The sequence below is a fragment of the Medicago sativa genome, chromosome 8 (genome assembly GCF_051527215.1).
Source record: "Medicago sativa cultivar Bolivia chromosome 8, Bolivia_mono, whole genome shotgun sequence".
In the NCBI taxonomy this organism is placed as follows: domain Eukaryota; kingdom Viridiplantae; phylum Streptophyta; class Magnoliopsida; order Fabales; family Fabaceae; genus Medicago; species Medicago sativa.
The window spans coordinates 33,785,114-33,797,803 of record NC_140756.1 but is presented as its reverse complement, the minus strand read 5'-3'; the positions used below and the strand labels follow the sequence as shown (position 1 = coordinate 33,797,803).

The following is a 12,690-nucleotide window of genomic DNA, read 5'->3' as shown; positions in this document are numbered from 1 at the left end:
TCACTTTAGTCCCTGAATGGGAGATGATTCGTCACTTTAGTCCCTGAATGAAGAGAAATTGCAAAACAGTCCCTGCATTGTCAATTTCAGGGACTAAAGTGACTAACGGAGTCTACATTCATGGACTAAATTGACTAACGAAGTTTGCATTCAGGGACTAAATTGACTAACAAAGTCTACATTCAGGGACTATTTTGCAATTTATCTGCATTCAGGGACTAAAGTGACGAATCCCTTCCGATTCAGGGACTAAAGTGACTAATTCCCGTAAAATTTATAAAAGGAATTGAAGATCAAGTAATTATTCCTCCAATGGAAGAATCTAAGTGCTCTGATCCAATTAACACAAGGTACTTTGTCCCTTTTAAATTTTCATCCTATAATTCTCTTTTCTTTTTCCTTTTCAATTCCTATGTATCTTATGTACGTGTGTGTGTGTGTATATATATACACTAGTAATAAACCCGTGCTGACGCACGGGTACAGTAAACGTTTGTTGTTTGTAAAAAATCATTAAATTTTAATAAGAATTTTGATATAATTAAATTATATGTAAATGTAAAGTGCCTTAAAAAAATGTAAAGTAAATGTCGAATTATTTATGTATTATATGTTTGATGGTATAATAAAGTAAAATTGCATTGATCGGGTAATTTAAACTTTTTTGAATTAGTATAAGACACTTAAAATCAATTAAAATATAAAAAAGACAATTGAGATGCAATGCTATGCATTGGTACAATTTTAGGAATAAATAGTCATAAATATACTAATAGAAAATAACCCACATAGTCCTATTTTATACAAAATACATGACAAATATAACAATTATTGATAGAAAATTTAAGTCTGACGGTGCATCTTGGTCGGAATTCATTGATTCGAGAGAAGTTATTCCACTTTTGTTCAATTTGTGTAGTTAATTTGCGATAATTATTGACAATGATGTTGAAATTTTGGTTTTCTCCATTATCTCCATATAATATGAGGCTGTCACGTATGTGGTGCTTTAGAAAATTTGCAAAGTTACACTTGTGTTGACCATTATTGGTAATTACTTTTATAAAAAAACAAATTAATTAAATTTTGCAAAATGACCATTATGTACATGAAATTAAGGAGATCGTGAGTTTTAATAAGGTGGTTTATGACAATTTGCTAGACTTTGATTTCTATATATTGTTAGTAGAAGTAGATGTTAGTAGATTTGTATCAGTGACGACTTCGCCCGTGTATAGTAATAGTTTAGCAGTGACAACTTGTTTCGAGTATAAAAAATATGTCACTTGTTTCGTGTATAAAAAATCTTTTAAAGTTAACACATAAAAAATCTTTTAAAGTTAACACATGAAATTAAGAAAATAATGAGTTTTAATAAGGACGATTATGAAATTTTGGTGGACTTTGATTTTTATATATTGTTATTATTGTTAGTAGAAGTAGATGTTAGTAGATTTGTATCAGTGACGACTTCGCTCGTGTATAAAAGTAATTATTAGTAGAAGTAGATGTTAGTAGATTGGTGGACTTTGATTTTTATATATTATTATTATTATTATTATTATTATTATTATTATTATTATTATTATTATTATTATTATTTGTACAACCACTTTGTGACAACTTTTTGACAACTTTCTTTCTCATACTCAAATTATACTCTTATTATCTTTCTTCCTTTTTCTCTCTCTCCATTGTTTTTGGTCAATGAAAAGAGAGAAAAAAGAAGTTGTCACATAAGTTGTCTACAATAAGTTGTTCAAATATCACTACTCATATTTTACCAAGCTTCTTTGTATAATTTTGCTTCTAATATAACGACTATTTACATATTTTTATAAGTTGATACACTTAGACATGTTGTTGTTGTTGTTGTTGTTATTGTTATTATTATTATTATTATTATTATTATTATTATTATTATTATTATCTCATGCGTTTGAGTTAATTTTAAAATTTTATTAGTGATAACTTTTCAAGTGCTTGATAGTTTAATTTGATCAATGTCGACATCTCTTTTGCATTCTATTAATGACAACTTGATTTATTTATGATAGTCGTTTTTAATCAATGTTAACCTCTCCAGTATATTTTAATTGAATATGGTATAGTATATTTATATAATTGATACAATGTGATATTCTAAATTTTAGAAACAATTTAGGAGGAACAATCTTCCATGTGTATAATAACATTTTGCAGTGCTCCGATGGCCTCACACTCCATTCCATCATCACCATCTTCATCCAAAAGATCTTCTTTACTTATATTTAATAAATGGTGGTCAATGACTTTTAAATTTTGTCAGTCTAATATTGAATCAATTGAAAATATGTAATTAATTTGTGAAATAGTATATCACAAATTTTAATTTTGATTAAGTGATCTTGACCATTATTAAGAGTACACATACTTCATCTGTCTCCTTATAAGTGAGTTTTTTGTCATTTTACACGTATTAAAAAAATGTATAAGTAAAAGAGAGATAAAAATAGTTTTTAGTGTCTTGTTAAGTTTTATTGCACTTCTCATTATCATAAATGTAAAACATCATAGAATTAGGAGCGATTAAAGAAGTACTAACGCGGATTATAATCCAAAAAATATTTAATCTTATATTGAAAAATAAAATAAATATTATTTGGGACAATTTTTTTTACCTAAAAAAATATTTAATCATGTATATTTAATCTTGTAATGTTTAATTTACTTCTAAATATTATTTATTTATATCAACTTTTATACTACATATATGCCTTTTTTTTAAGGATATGCTCATATTTTCCACAGACGCTCACTCATTTGGTATTTTCTTTCTCTCTCTCTTCAACAAAATGAAAATTTGAGAAGCTCTCCTCTCCCAACAAACTCTATCCATTGCAACACTGTTCACGACATTTTAAATCCGTTTCTGACTGCCTTTGGCCTTGTTACCCTTTCAATCTTCATCTATTTCTTCTCTTCCATCATCCTATTAAGTTTATTTTCAGATCTGATAGACTTTTAATAAAGTTATGTGATATTCTAAATAGTATAATTGTTTTTGCAAGAACATTTTTTTATAAATAACAACTTGTCTCGTGTACTAAAGTTAGTTTAGTCAGTGACAACTTATTGTATTTATTTTAGTTAATTCTGAACATTTATTAGTGAAAATTTGTCAAGTACATGATATTGCAATTGAATCAATGTCATCTTCTCTTGTGCATTTTATTATGGATAACTTATCTCGTGCATGACTTTTCTATTTACTCAATGTCAATTTCTTAACTTTCATTTTGGTTATTTCTAAAATTTTAGTCAATGTTCACATATCTCATTTATATTAGTCGATGAAGGTTCAATATTATTGTAGAGTTGAAGAGGGAGGTGATATTCTAAATAGTAGAAATGTTTTAGCAAAAACAATTTTTTTTATAAATAACGACTTGTCTGGTATATCAAAGTTAGTTTAGTCAATGACAACTTATCTCATGCATTTGAGTTAATTATGATATTTTATTAGCGAAAACTTGTCAGTGCATGATAGTTTAATTTAATCAATGTGAACTTCTCTTGTGCATTTCATTAATGACAACTTGTCTCTTGTGCCCATTTCAAACAAAATAAATAAATAATTGTCTCTTGTGCATTATTTTTTTTAGGGGGCATGATAGTTTTTTTTTTGGTGGTGAGATAGTTCTATTTATCAATGAAAAATCTTTGTTACATGCTTATTTGTACACATCAGTGACAAACATTTGTTCCAAATTTTTGTGTTAACGAAAAATATTTGAGAAGCTCTCCTCTCCCAACAAATCCTAGCCATTGCAACACTGTTCACGACATTTTAAATCCATTTCCTACTGCCTTTGGCCTTGTTACCCTCGCAATCTTCATCTATTTCTTCTCTTCCATCATCCTATTAAGTTTATTTTCAGATCTGATAGACTTTTAATAAAGTTATGTGATATTCTAAATAGTATAATTGTTTTTGCAAGAACATATTTTTTATAAATGACAACTTGTCTCGTGTACTAAAGTTAGTTTAGTCAATGACAACTTATCGTATTTATTTTAGTTAATTCTGAACATTTATTAGTGAAAATTTGTCAAGTACATGATATTGCAATTTAATCAATGTCATCTTCTCTTGTGCATTTTATTATGGATAACTTATCTCGTGCATGACTTTTCTATTTAATCAATGTCAATTTCTTAACTTTCATTTTGGTTATTTCTAAAATTTTAGTCAATGTTCACATATCTCATTTATATTAGTCGATGAAAGTTCAATATTATTGTAGAGTTGAAGAGGGAGGTGATATTCTAAATAGTAGAAATGTTTTAGCAGAAACAATTTTTTTTTATAAATAACCACTTGTCTGGTATATCAAAGTTAGTTTAGTCAATGACAACTTATCTCATGCATTTGAGTTAATTATGATATTTTATTAGCGAAAACTTGTCAGTGCATGATAGTTTAATTTAATCAATGTGAACTTCTCTTGTGCATTTCATTAATGACAACTTGTCTCTTGTGCCCATTTCAAACAAAATAAATAAATAATTGTCTCTTGTGCATTATTTTTTTTAGGGGGCATGATAGTTTTTTTTTTTTGGTGGTGAGATAGTTCTATTTTTTTTAGGGGGCATGATAATCTTTGTCACATGCTTATTTGTACACATCAGTGACAAACATTTGTTCCAAATTTTTATGTGTTAACGAAAAATATTTGTGTGGCAAATATTTGTCTCTTGCTTTCTTATACTCCCTCTAGTCACTATTATAAGCAAAAATTCACTTTTTAGATTCATTCAATAAATGATGTATGTAGTCTATATATAGACCACATACATCATTTATTGAATGTACCTAAAAAAACAATTTTTGCTTATAATAGTGACCGGAGGGAGTATCTACCAATCACAAATCTTTGTCCTTTTTCTTTTGTGACAAATTTTATATCCATATTTATTTGTATGTATCACCGACAAATATTTTTTTTTAAGGAGACAAATATTTATTCTTGATTTCTATCTATCAATTAAAAATATTTGTCTTATATATTTGTTTTCATATTCAACCGTGATAAATATCGCACATATTTTTAAATAGTTATTAATAACTTATTAATAACAATTTTTTTGTGGTGAGATAGTTTTATTTATCAATGAAAAATCTTTGTCGCATGCTTATTTGTCCACATCAGTGACAAATATTTGTTCCAAATTTTTATGTGTTAACGAAAAATATTTGTGTGGCATTTTTTTAAAATTTATAAGTGACAAATATTTTCTCTGCAAAAAAAAAATGACAAATATCTGTCTCTTGCTTTCTTATATCTACCAATCACAAATCTTTGTCCTTTTTCTTTTGTGACAAATTTTATTTCCATATTTATTTGTATGTATCACCGACAAATATATATTCTTTTTTTTAAAGAGACAAATATTTATTCTGGATTTCTATCTATCAATTTAAAATATTTGTCTTATATATTTGTTTTTATATTCAACCGTGAAAAATACCGCACATATTTTTAAATAGTTATTAATAAGAAATCTTTTACCGTTAAGAAATCAATAAGAAATCTTTGTCACATGTCTCTTTGTACATATCAGATGATCAATGTTTTACCGTTAAATTTTTTTTTTTGAGAGATACCGTTAATTTTATTATGTAACAATGAAATTTATTTATTTTATGTTTTTATGAATATAAAAAAAATTCAATATTAATTAATTAATGTGACAACAGGTCGTTAGCTATATGTGTAAAATAACATTAATTTAACTATTTTTTTAGAGGTTAATTAAACTACTACTATTATTTTTATTATTTGATAAAAAAAATTTATTTATTTTTTGACCCAAAAAAAAATTTATTATGTCAATTTTTGTCACACTACTTTGTCAATTTTGCAATTAAAAAAACACACATCCCCTTTCTATCCCGTACAGACCTTAGGAGTCTTTTTTTATATTTTTCTTTTTATTATTATTTTTTCATTTAACTTTATCCCAAACACACTATATTCATTTCATAGTTATTTTTCTCTCTCTTCACCAAAGAAAATCTGAAAAACTCTCTCATTCACAAACAAACCCTAGCCGCCGCCTCCCTCCTTCAGTGTGTCTCCGGCGGCTGCCTTTCATTATTCCACCATCTTCATCCTCTTCTTTTCATCAGTAATTTTACTCTATCAAATTTATTTTCATGTCAAAGATGATTTTCAATTTCCCTACGGTTTTTGGCTAGATCTAGACAACCACATACAAGTTTTTGAAAAACCTTCACCATAAAAATAGTCCCCTTCATCTTCTCTACAAAACCCATTAAAAAAAAAAATCAGGATCAGACCACTTTAGCCGGTTACCACCGAGCCGGAGTTTGCAACCACCGCGCCGGAAAAGAGCTGACATGTTTTCATCCCAAGTTTTCATCCCAATCTTGTATGTTTTGGTCCAGATCTGGGTCAGAATTTGTACACAAACACTGATGTTATGGTCGCAAACCTGGGTTGTTGTCTTCATGAAGGTTAAGTTGTTTACATATTTTGTTTCCATTACATGAAGCAGCAACAATAACAGCAGTAAAAACACAAATTGAATGTGATTTTGTTTTATTTTCAAGAGATAAAAGTTTCTTTTGTAGATGAATCTTTTTTTGTCTTTTTTTGTTCTAATACTGTTGATAAAAAAACCATTTTTTATACTATTGATAACAAAAATCCTTTATTCCATGAATCTTTTTTGGTTTTTTTTTTTTGATCAAACAATTTTGATTTCTTATTTCTGTGAATTCTTTGAAGATTTGTTTTTTGAAGATTTCTTTTGTTCTTGCAAAAATGATATAAATAGAAGATTTTTTGTAAGTCAAAATGAAGACTTTTCATTTCAGAAAATAGGAAGTTTTTTTTTTTTTTTACAGATGAATAAATATTTTTTGCTTCTAATTTTTTTCTTTTCTTTTTCAACATTCACTTTCTGTTATTACTTGTTATGATTTAACAAAAATTTCACTTAGATTTTCTTGTAATATGACTCAAATAATATTCATTTCTTTCTAAAAAAAATTCAGTTTATGTTATTACTTGTTATGATTTAACTAAAAACATAGTTTTTTTTTCAGCCTAAAAAAAAAACTGATACTAAACCTTATTCTCAATACTCTGAGAATCAGCAGCTCATCCTCTATCTCTTATTTATGCACTCTCTTATTTTATTTTTTTCTTTTCCCTTTTTGCTCATCTGTGATCTGGAATCGTCCTGCCAGTGAAAGGATAAACATTAGATTAGCTGAAAAGTTTGCAAGACAAACAAAAAAGACACAACTGAGTCATTTTCTTATGGAGATATTTTGTATATTTGCTTTTTTGCTGTTGATATAATTGTAAAATTGTGTTAGGACTCTGTTTGGATGTGTATGTTTTCTTTAACTTCTCATCTTGATCATTTCCCGTCTTCTACATTTTTGATGCTATGATTCTGTAAGTAGATATATTAAAAGACATGTATGTGAGTGTGTGTAAAATAAAATTATTGAGTTTATAAAAAATAAAGTAAATCTAATTGTAGAGTGGAGTTCAGTCCAGTAGTGGTGAGTGTCTCCATGTTATTTCCTGTTAGATGCACTTTCTCTAATAAGATTGGTCTTTTCCATTTTTGTTTTCTTCATCATTATTAAAATAAACATGTTATAAATAAAATGAGTAATATATATGTATATTGTTTCTTATGCATTCATGTATGGATGTTACATAAAAAAGAGCTTCATTTAACATGTTATAGCTTGTTAGAGATCTGATGTGAAGGGAAAAAAAAATAAAGACAACGCACAACCAAAAAATCAGTTCATTATCATCTTCATACCTTTGTGAAGATAAGAGGAGTTTCATTTACCTACATGATGTGTTGTTGAAGAATTTTGCTGCAAAATAGAGATGAACAAAATATGGAGGTTAGAAAAAATTGAGAAGAAAAAAAAAAGTATACATAAAAACCAATTAAGGAGAAGAAAGAGAAGAAAAAGTGAGAATGGTATAATAGTGAAGAAGTGTTGGATGATATATAAAATAGAATTTGAATTTGAATTTTGAATTTTGAATTTGAATTTTGAATTTTGAATTTTGAATTTTGAATTTTGAATTCATCTTTGAAATTTGAATTTTGAATTTTTGCCCCCAAGAGTACAACTTGCAGCATTGATTTTGACGGACCCGGATTCAGTAACTTTTTGGTGGGAAAAGTCATGTGACTTTGCTCAATATCCACCATTGGTTTAATCCTTTGGCTCATATATTGACACATGTTCCAACCTTTATTTGCATTAAAAAACAAAATAAAAATAGATTGAGATCCAGACCCAGTACCCATTTCACACAGCCCATACCCATCACCCCTTCAACAAATCTCCACCTTCAGGCCGCCGTCCCTTTCGCCGTCGAATTGCTCATAGCGTCGTTTTCCTCCTCTGGACCTGTTACTTGTCGTACCGTCGCTGACCCATTTCCCAGATTTTTATTTCTCTGCTTTTGTTGCCTGGATTTTTGTTGCTGCAATTTAGATCAAGAAGGAGGTTTTAGATTAGGTTAAGATTGTAGAGTTGAATCTACTGGATTATGTCTTCGATGGAGATTGAATTTGGATTTGGATGTATTGGTTCCTTATTTGCAACATCACTACAATCTGCTTTGTATATTTTGACCCTGAATCTTTCAAAAAAAATTGCAGAGAACTTTTCAGATTTGAAAATATTGGTTCATGTTCATGGTTTTTGATGGTGTTTGGCTTTGTTATCCTAATTGTTAAAGTTACTAAACGAAAATGTCATGAGCATTAAAAGTGTTGATCAGTTCGGCGACGCGAGGGGTGGTACCGCAGTCGACGGCGAGCTGAATACGGTGTTCGTTGAAGGGGCAATGGGTTGTGACCCTGTTGATGTTCGGGTTATGGGTATTTAGAAATGGGTCTCAATTTGATTTGTTTTTTATTTTTAACAAAAAAAGACTGAGACACATGTCAAACTCTGGACCATGAGATTAATCCAAGGGTGGAAATGGAGCCAAAGTCACATGACTTTTCCCGCCCTAAAGTTATGCAATCCGGATCCGATTTTGACATATAAATGCTGACATAATACCAGCAAAAGTGAATTATCTAGTTGCAATGTAAGGGAAAAGGTGTTTTTGTAGTGCAAATAAACCAAAGCAAATGCTTTTAGTAGTTACATGACATCATCGTAGTTAATTGTGGTCATTTAGTTCAATGAAGTAATTTTTAGACAACTTTTACCCTCAATTGTGTGATTTGGCAAACAACCAGCTTAGGGTAATAATGAATTTTCCACAACATCTTCCCTTCTTATATTAAGATATATATATATATATATATATATATATATATATATATATATATATATATATATATATATATATATAGTTAAAACTCTATAAATTAATAATGTCAGGACCGAAGAAATTTATTAATTTAGAGAGTTATTAATTTATCGATAAATTAATAATTATTAATTTAAAGAGTTTTTAAGTAATTATACTGTACATACCAAACAAAAAGGCAAATTAGTCTCTGCCTCTTAGAATTACGTTGCAGCGAACCTTGGGACTCAATGTAAATTAGTAACTACTGTGTTCATATGCATTGGAAATTTATAATGACTTTTGAAGTACAGTAAACGTAAACAAGAGGAACAAATGTGTTCAATGTATTCTTAATATATTTTTTTTCAGTTTCTATGAATTATTAATTTATGATTTTCTTGGGACCGAAAATTATAAAGGAATCTCCAGAAAAATTATTATCTTATTATTTTATCGAGCTTTTCAATTTTTTACATTGGCCCAAGTCGGAACCGGACAAATTTATTATTTTAGAGAGTTTATTAATTTACCGAGTATTAAATTAAAGAGTTTCTACTGTATATATATATATATATATATATATATATATATATATATATATATATATATATATATATATATATATGAGGGTGTATCAAATGAGAGGAGTAATTAAAATGAGAGATGAGAGGACTTCTTAATAGCCATTAGATTAAATTATGTGGCTGAGATTAAAAGCTCCATAATAAATTGATTACACATGATTCATCTTTTCTAGTTACCCTTTCTCCTTCCTCCTTCCTCCTTCCTCCTTTTCTATCAGTTTTCTCTCTCCCGAACTCCATTGCTCAGACCAACTTGAATTAAAGAAAAATGAATTGGGTGTAACTCCATTGCTTATTTTTCTCCCGTATAACAAATTCATTAAAAGAATTCTCCTGATTTCTCTCTCTCTCGAATTCATTTTTCTTCATGCACAGTTGGTAGTGATTCTAGAAGGCGATATACAACAGGATGTGTTCAAAGGATGCATCCATGGTCATTTGAGGATTTTATTTCTACTAATTTCAAAGTGATATACAATTAATAAATTAGAAAACCTGTTGTTTTTAGAATTAACAAAAAAAACTTAATTCTGGGCTTTGCTATATAACCTTTTAAATTAATTTTGAGAAACATAAAATGCAGAAGAGTTTAACATACGTAAAAAAAAAATGCACAAAGAGAACAAGTGGAGTTGGTTTATGAAAGAGAAAGTATTTGCAATTTTGGATTGCATCTGAGTTGTTTACGATAGAGAAAGGGAAAGGGAAAGGGGAAGGGGAAGGGGAAGGGGAAACGAGTAAAGTTGAGAAAAAGGAAAAAATCACATGTAATTAATTTATTATGGAGCTTTTAATCTCAACCACATAATTTAATCTAATGGCTATTAAGAAGTCCTCTCATCTCTCATTTTAATTACTCCTCTCATTTGATACACCCTATATATATATATATTCATTGTTTACAGCGATTGTGAAAAAGTCATGAAAAAAGTGGTAGTGATGGAAGAATCTCCTCCAAGGTACTCAATCTCTTTAATATACCCTCACACAATTCTACTATTTTTTTAGGGTTTTAATTTTTTAAAGTTTACAAAGGGTCTATTTGGATAAACAACTCATTTGCCTCTTATTAGTATAAGCCCTTGTTATTATGATAAGGGTTTATGCATAAGTTTTCATAAACTATTTTTATTGTAAACTAGCGAAAAGACGTAACAAACTCAACGAACCATATTTATCTTTTTCAATAATATAACCAATATAATAAAAATTCTTATCTTTTTTAATAACACCAACAATATAGCATTATTATAAGAATTTTTTTAATGATATAATTGAAATAAAAAAAAAATCAGCCAAAAAACCTCCCAAAATGGGCTATTTTCCTTATAATATACTCCCTCCGTTTCAAAATGAGTGTCGCTTTAGCCAAAAAATTTGTTTCAAAATGAATGTCACTTTCAGTTTCCAATGCAATAATAACTTTTTCCTTTCAATTGTACCCTCCAATTAACACTCATCACGCCACTTCCAAAGTATTACTTTTAAAACTAACCAATAGTTAATAAGGATAATTTGGTAAAATAACCATTCTCTTTCTTTTAATCATTACATTTCTTAATATGTGTGTAAACACCTAAAATGACACTCATTTTGAAACGGAGGGAGTAGTATAATAGATGATATATTAAAATTAAGTAATTTTTTGTATATGGTATAAGCTGTTTTTTATGTGCTATATAACAAGCGAAAAGAATCTTATGAAAACTTATGGTAAACTCACAAACCAATGTATGTATATAATCTTGTCAAAAAAAAATATATGTATATAATCTCATGAACATGTGTTAATATGCATACAGGTACATAGATTACGTCGTGAAGCTCTCAATAATAATATGCTTGATATTGGTTATCATCCCTACACTAAAGACATCATCATATGGTGGTAACTTCATGGCAAAATATGAGCATCTCATCAAGCTCTCACTCGTCAATTTTGTTACATTTGTTCAATTAGAGCTATTTTGTATTACGACAATGCACCCTATTCGATGCAGCATCTTTGGGATCTTATTCATACTTATGTTAGCATGTTCTTCTTTGGTTGGAGAAGTTAGTCTTTTTTCATGGACATCTATCATCCCTTTGATCTCTTGGGCCATCGTAATTGCATCGTTTGTCAAAGCTCTCAGGAAATTGATCTCTAGAGTGAAGATATTGTATTTTAAAAAACATAGTTCAAAAAAGGAATCTTAAAAGCATAGTGCAAAAAAGGAATCTCCTTAACTTTGGTTCTTAAGTTTGTTTTCTAGAGAAATAACATTTTCCTTGTTTTATTTCTTTTTTATTATACTTGTTACTATGAGTATCTAAACACGTTTTGATTAGGGTTTTAAGATGAACTTCTATTTATTTGTTTAATTTTATTAAAGCAAATCATTTATTCAGTTATGATATGAGTTATATTTAATTTTCGTATGTTTCATGCTTAATGTCTTCATGTGCTCGGGAAAATGACATGCTTAGCATGCATGGCTGAACTTAGACTAGGCTTGAAAGCTTATGACTTGCCTAAATCAGAGTCGTTGCATATGAGCTTTATTCTAATGTATTTAATTAATCAGGGATAATGAGGGTATATGGTTGAATTCTTAGATTCATGTGTGGTACGGTTCCTTTAAATGTCAATTTAGGGACTTCAATGTATGTCTCGTTTCAAGTACATGTGAACGTGTAACTCTCCACTTTAATAAATTTAACAATGTGTACGGAGACCTAGAAGACTGACAATCATTTATTGT

General features: G+C 28.6%; 1 long non-coding RNA gene across 1 annotated transcript; it reads left to right on the top strand.

Moving 5' to 3' along the window:
* The first annotated feature begins 268 nt into the window (after positions 1-268).
* On the top strand, positions 269-12,285 carry LOC146898636 (uncharacterized). Its single transcript, XR_015022986.1, has 2 exons — positions 269-350; positions 11,749-12,285. It is a non-coding gene; the product is annotated as an uncharacterized LOC146898636 (long non-coding RNA).
* Positions 12,286-12,690: the final 405 nt, after the last annotated feature.